The 6,000-nt window shown below is 35.6% G+C and overlaps 2 protein-coding genes across 6 annotated transcripts in view; both read right to left on the bottom strand.

Annotated features, from left to right (window-relative positions):
- mark4a (MAP/microtubule affinity-regulating kinase 4a) overlaps window positions 1–3,874 on the bottom strand; it is a 76,008-nt gene extending 72,134 nt beyond the window's left edge. For all 4 annotated transcript variants that reach the window (XM_087253757.1, XM_087253758.1, XM_087253753.1 and 1 more), the window contains exon 1: window positions 3,705–3,874. The gene's annotated coding sequence lies outside the window, so the exon portion shown is untranslated. The remainder of the gene's footprint in view (window positions 1–3,704) is intronic.
- Window positions 1–6,000, bottom strand: part of slc8a2a (solute carrier family 8 member 2a) — a 155,362-nt gene that overhangs the window by 134,282 nt on the left and 15,080 nt on the right. The gene's annotated exons all lie outside the window — the stretch shown is intronic.

Raw genomic sequence — 6,000 nt, 5'->3', positions numbered from 1 at the left:
GGTACCAAAAGGGTGTAGTTAGATTCACTGCTGTATGCCACTGGTTAACAAAAATCACTCTATAATCTGCATGTATATTATAGATCAGTGGATACACCAGCATGCCACAAATTCCCTTAACATGGTAATGTTGCCTATTTATATATAGCGCTTTTACAGTGTAGATTGTTTCAATGCAGCTTAACATTGAAGATTATAGTAAATTCAAAATGTCAGTCCAGTTTTCAGAGTTGAAGCTCAGTTCAGTGTGGTTTAATTTTCACTGCTGAAAGTCCAAACACTAAAGAGCAAATCCATCGATGCACAGCTCCACAAGTCCCAAACCAAGCAAGCCAGTGGCAAGAAACAAAATTCACAAATTGATGAAAGTAAAAGAAAAATCCTTAAGAGAAACCAGGCTCAGTTGGGCACAACCATTTCTCCTCTGGCCAAACTTCTTGTGCAGAGCTGCAGTCTAGGCGCCGGAGAATAGAGAAGGCTGGATGTCCATCATGGAGAAGCTGCGGGTGAGTAGGTCACAGACGGGAGTTCAGGCTGGCCCACGGGATCAATGCGAAGACTCGTCTGTCACTGGGTCTTTCAGGAATCAGTCTCATGCACTCCCCTCCGCCATGACCTCCACAGCATCTGCTCAGGATATGGCCTGGTCCAGGATTATGGATATCTTGGCATCATTTCTTCACAGGTCTTGGATGGCCAACAAAGATAGTCCACATTCAACTGTTCATCCCATGAGCTAACAGAAAACATCCTTGTTATATGATTGACGTAGCATCTAAAAATAAAATCATTCAAAATGTCAAACTAATAGCACTGCCTGTCAGATGTAATAAATCCAGTAACACTTTATTTTGATGGTCCATACGAGTATTAGTAGACTGTCTGCTTAATATCTGTTGATGCTGCTCCTTCAACAAACATTAAACTGACCATAAGAAACTTTGCAAGTAAGTCTTACACTAACCCTAACCTAACAGTCTACTGGTCTATTGAGAATTAGTTGGCATATAGATGCAATGTAACTTAAATTCAACAAACGAACCATCAAAATAAAGTGACCGTTAATCCTGTTAGAGTTGGGTCCAAAGGCTAAAAATGGGACACTCGAGGAAAAAAAAACTTCTGTTTTTCACCGTTGCATTTATCTGAAACAATAATCCGAGTAAATATATTGTAATACTGTGAAATTGCAGGCAATTTAAAAAAATCAATAAAAAAAGAACAATGACAAAAATTGGATCAAAAGTATACTAAAAGGTACAAAAATACATTTATGTCGCAAACAATTTATTTTATTGTAGTTTTTTTATTGTAGTTTGTTACTGATTACAAATTGAAAGTTTAAGCTACAATGAATCTACCAGCACATACCACACATCACTGTTATGAACTGAATATCTGAATTATAAAAATACACTCAGTGCAGGAGTTAAGTGGGTTCGTCTATTTTTCTATATTTTGGAGATGTGCTGATGACGCTTTCTGTCTTCCTCTAGACTGACAGCCCTAGACAAACACCACACACATTCATCTGCCTACAGGTGTAAAAGAGCCAAAGGTCTCAGTGCAGAAAGGAAAAGGCAGATAAGCAAAATGTATGTTGTCTTAAGACTGAGCGAAAAGAAGGGAAGTTGTACTAGTGCTCTGTGCGGGAGAGCGATGTATAGATAGAGTTTAAGAACACAGTGCTGTCCTCACACAGTCCACCTCTATCCTTTCCTGTTGACTTTAAAACCAATGTGAAAAACACTTAAAGGGCAAGACATTTAAGAGGATCTATTGCTCAGTTATGTAATAATAAGAGTATTGCCTTATAAAACAAAGGGAAGGATTGTACCACCTGAAATCCCCTGTTTGTCTATTCTAAGAAATCTTGGGAATTTCTACCTAGCTTTAAACCCACATACTTCACCTATTAATAGGGTCTGCAAGTCATTCTTCATGCCGGTCTTGAGTTGTTTTTGCTGTAAGTCATACTCCGACATCCTATAGCAATAGTGTTTGTGCATTGTTAAACAGTATATTAAAATAGTATGTGGCATTTCAAAGATGTGTGTGTATTACGTCCTGTGTGTGCATGCTCGCTGCCCGCCAGGTTGGCTTAGGGGATGTGTTGTCGTAAATAAAGCTCTTTGTGCGCACACAGAGAGACATAAACCATTTGTATGCTGAATTCCCATGGTTATTCAGATGTCAGCAGTGTTTATTCAGAGGAAGAGACACATCAGCCACCTCACCGTCTGTTTATGGTGTCTCTGACATCACTGTCAGTATTTATGGAGCTCGTTTCTGATCAACGCCCAAGTCAGATGTCATGGCATTAGTTACTAATACTCCTGTCTTTCAGATTTAATTCATCAGAAAAGGAAGGGTTTCATCGCAGAGATGAGCTATAAAGGAAGCTCTGGAAAACTAATCAGATGGTTTTTGAATTACACAAACAACTGTAACACAAACCTGTAACTATTCTTGCTTTGTGATATTTATTTCTAAACCAATCAAACAGCAATACACGATAAAAAATATTTTCTTAGTTTTTTTTTTTGTTTTGTTTTCCAGTCTAAATATGTAAACATTCTGAAATCAAGAAACTTTTATTTTGGAAAGCAAAAATTAGCCAAGACATTAAGTCTTGTTTTCTTTAAAACTTTATGAAAGTGATATAATAACCTTCTTGGTATTTAGTTTAGTAACAATCAACCTAATCTATTTGTTTTAATTCAACCTAAATAAATTGTTTACAAAGACTTAACTTGAATCAATGTCCCTAAAAAACAAACAAAACAAATAAAAATCAACATATTTTAATAACTTGGATGATTACAGTCTTGAAAAAAATGTTTACTTGGGCAGCTATTTAAAGGTAAACCGTATTATTAATAAATTTAATAAAATACCATCATCTTTGATCTTAATCTAGTAAACCAGGAACAACATGGAAAAGTCATTTAAAAAAAAAAAATATGCCAGTGGGGTCAGAAAAGCAATCTTGCTCTCCCTTTGAATTGCGAGTATTTTCTGACCTCTTTGGCAGATGTTGTTCCTTGCATAAACCCATTTGTTTCTAATGCTTTTAAAGTTTTAAAGAAAATGTATTTTTCTTTTTTAACTAAATGTTTCATGATTTATTTTGCAGTGTAGCTATTTAAAATTATTATACAATTTTAAATGCATGTGCAAGGAGTACATTCTTTATATATTTACTTGTTTAAAGTATTATCCAGACTGACATAATTGTCTAAATAATAATAAATTAATGTAGAATCCAAACTAAATACAAGATCATTTATAACAAAGTATATTTTTGTAGACCCACTACAATATTTTTAGTCTACAGAATAAACACTACCGCAGTAACTCGGTATGCAGTACATAATACACAACGTGTGTATGTGTGTGTGCAAGTGATTTTTTTTCTGATAAATAAGGATGTCCTGTTTGCTTGAATACACACCTCCATTGTTCAACATAAGTGGTGGCACAGAGGTGAATGACTGGCTGACTTTTTATCCTCAGGAGAGTGCAGCGCATGTGTGTGTGTGTACATACACATGCATGTATAGCTACTTGCTTTATATCATGTCAATATTATTCATCAAGCTTGTTTGTGTGTTCCAAAGTCTGCATCACATGTGTGCCTATAGGACCCTGATAGAGACATTTTTCCAAAACTTCCAAACAAACAACTAAATATGTGTGTGTACCTTTGGGTAGAAGGGAAGGGGAGTTCATGACCAAGCCTGAAGGTGAGCAGCTCTCCCAAAACAAACACGCTTTAGGTACTGACAGTTCCTCCAAAGCCATCTGCAATGAAAGGAACGCTGTTTCTGGGAAATCCATTGTAAACTCCGATATTCCGCTGCTGTTAACAGTCGCTGATTAGAAAGTCTGATGGAGTAATTAACTTGTTGTCAGCTGGTGCTAATGGCGGAGGTCCATTACAGAGGGCGGGGCTTGACACTTTAAGGACGAAAGGTTTCTATAGTTTAAGCTGCATCACAAAACAACAAACACGTGGCTAAAGAGAGAGCATTGTGAACAGAGAATTTAAACTTATAATAGATAATATTGGCTATATAGTTTAAATGATTTTGCATACAGTAATTTTCTAAAATAGTAAATAAAAACTGAAACATTGGTTTATCTTTTTTTCAAGTGATTAACCCAATAGTGCCCCTGCCTACTTTAATAAACACATGAGTTTGTCGATTATTGTTCAGCTGCAACATTTAGAGATTTGCTTGATTAGCTGCTTTTACACATACAGATATCTCTGGAAAACTAATGTGACAAAAAAATCTGAACATTTGTTTGAGCAACAAATTTCTGGAATGAGAAGTAAATTGTCAGAATTCTGCTGTGTGCACAGTGTTTTTTTAATTTTTCTGACAGTTTACAGAAATGACTGTGTCAAATGCACTATTGGTCTGGGTGTCATTTTAGACAGCAATTTAACTTTTGAAAACCATATCTCCCATGTCACAAAAACTGCCTTCTTTCATCTGAGAAATAAAGCTAATTTACGAAGTATGCTATCCATCTCAGATGCAGAAAAGCTAGTCCATGCTTTTACGACTTCCCGGCTGGATTACTGTAATGCTCTGTTTGCTGACTGCCCAGCATCCTCTATTAACAAACTTCAGCTAGTACAAAATGCAGCTGCCAGAGTTCTTACCTGGTCTGGAAAATATGATCATATCACCCCAATTTTATCTTCCTTGCACTGGCTGCTTGTTAAGTTTCGTATTGAATTTAAAATATTGCCTTTTGCCTGCAAAGCTTGTGTGGTTACACAGCAAATATAAGCAATGATAAAAAAATGTCTTCAGTACTACATTAGCCGAGCAACTCTTGCTATTGTTTACGTCCGAGCATTAGCCAAACACACAAAATTGAAACACGCACATTCGGAAATTAATTAATTATGACAATAAAAAAATAGGAAAAATAATTCTTGACTAAAGATAGAGGACTTTCATGTTTCTCAGGGAATACATTAGTTATCATTATTGATATCGTTATCACAATAAAAACAAGAAAATATTTTATATTGTATCAAATTCATATCGTCCATCCCTAGTGGTAATGTCCAAACTAAGACGCAGAAACATACCATGATCTAAAATCTGGCCAGTTTCTTTGCACATGTTTGCAATGAAAAACTTTTCTTTTTCAAAAACTGACACTTTGAAACTCTGCAAAACACTGCTAATGTGTAATTGCCTTAAGATTAGGCTCTGGAATATTCCATAAAGCATGAACGTTTCTCCATTATTTACCTTTACAGATACATTGATTCATTTAGCAGATGCTAAGGCTTTTATCCAAAGTGACACAAATGAAGATTAGTTGATGGGAGAAAATGATCCTCCCTTAAATTAGTGAATGCCTTATTATCTTTTTTCTTATATTTTATCTTTTTATAGTCCGACATGTATGTTTTCATAAGCCTGCGCTTTCTCTGAATTCAGGTTTGTTGGGGATAAAACAGGGTTGTTGTGTTGAAAAGGAAATGGCCGCCTGTGGTGTTGTGTATACTTGGCTCTGATAAGAGGACTCGTTTGGCACCTCTCAGAACAACAGGAATAGAGCAGTTACCCAAAACATCCCGAGATCACTCAGGAGATTTTATTTTTCATTAACAGCACTTATAAATATCAGTAGATAAATATCAGTTGCCCATTATGTCACAGTCCTGTTTGCATAGCATGTACTTATATAATTATTACATAAACTCAATAAATGACAGTGTTTGGGGTTACTTGTTCCTTTGTTACTTTACTTGTTTGTTATTTTTGAGTAAGGCATTACAATATTGAACTACTCTCTAAAAAAGTAATTATTTGCGTTACTTTTTATGAAAAGTGATGCGTTACATTACTTTTGTGGGTTTTTTCTGACCTACATGCCTTATAACCCAGAAAATTCTTTAGTAAGTATATACTTTAACTACACACAGTCCAGGGAAAATACAACTGGCAAGTTTGTTAAATCACAATA

The sequence above is a fragment of the Danio rerio genome, chromosome 5 (genome assembly GCF_052040795.2).
Source record: "Danio rerio strain M-AB ecotype USA chromosome 5, GRCz13ab, whole genome shotgun sequence".
NCBI lineage: Eukaryota > Metazoa > Chordata > Actinopteri > Cypriniformes > Danionidae > Danio > Danio rerio.
The sequence above is the reverse complement of the archived record's forward strand: the minus strand, read 5'-3'. Positions and strand labels throughout refer to the sequence as shown.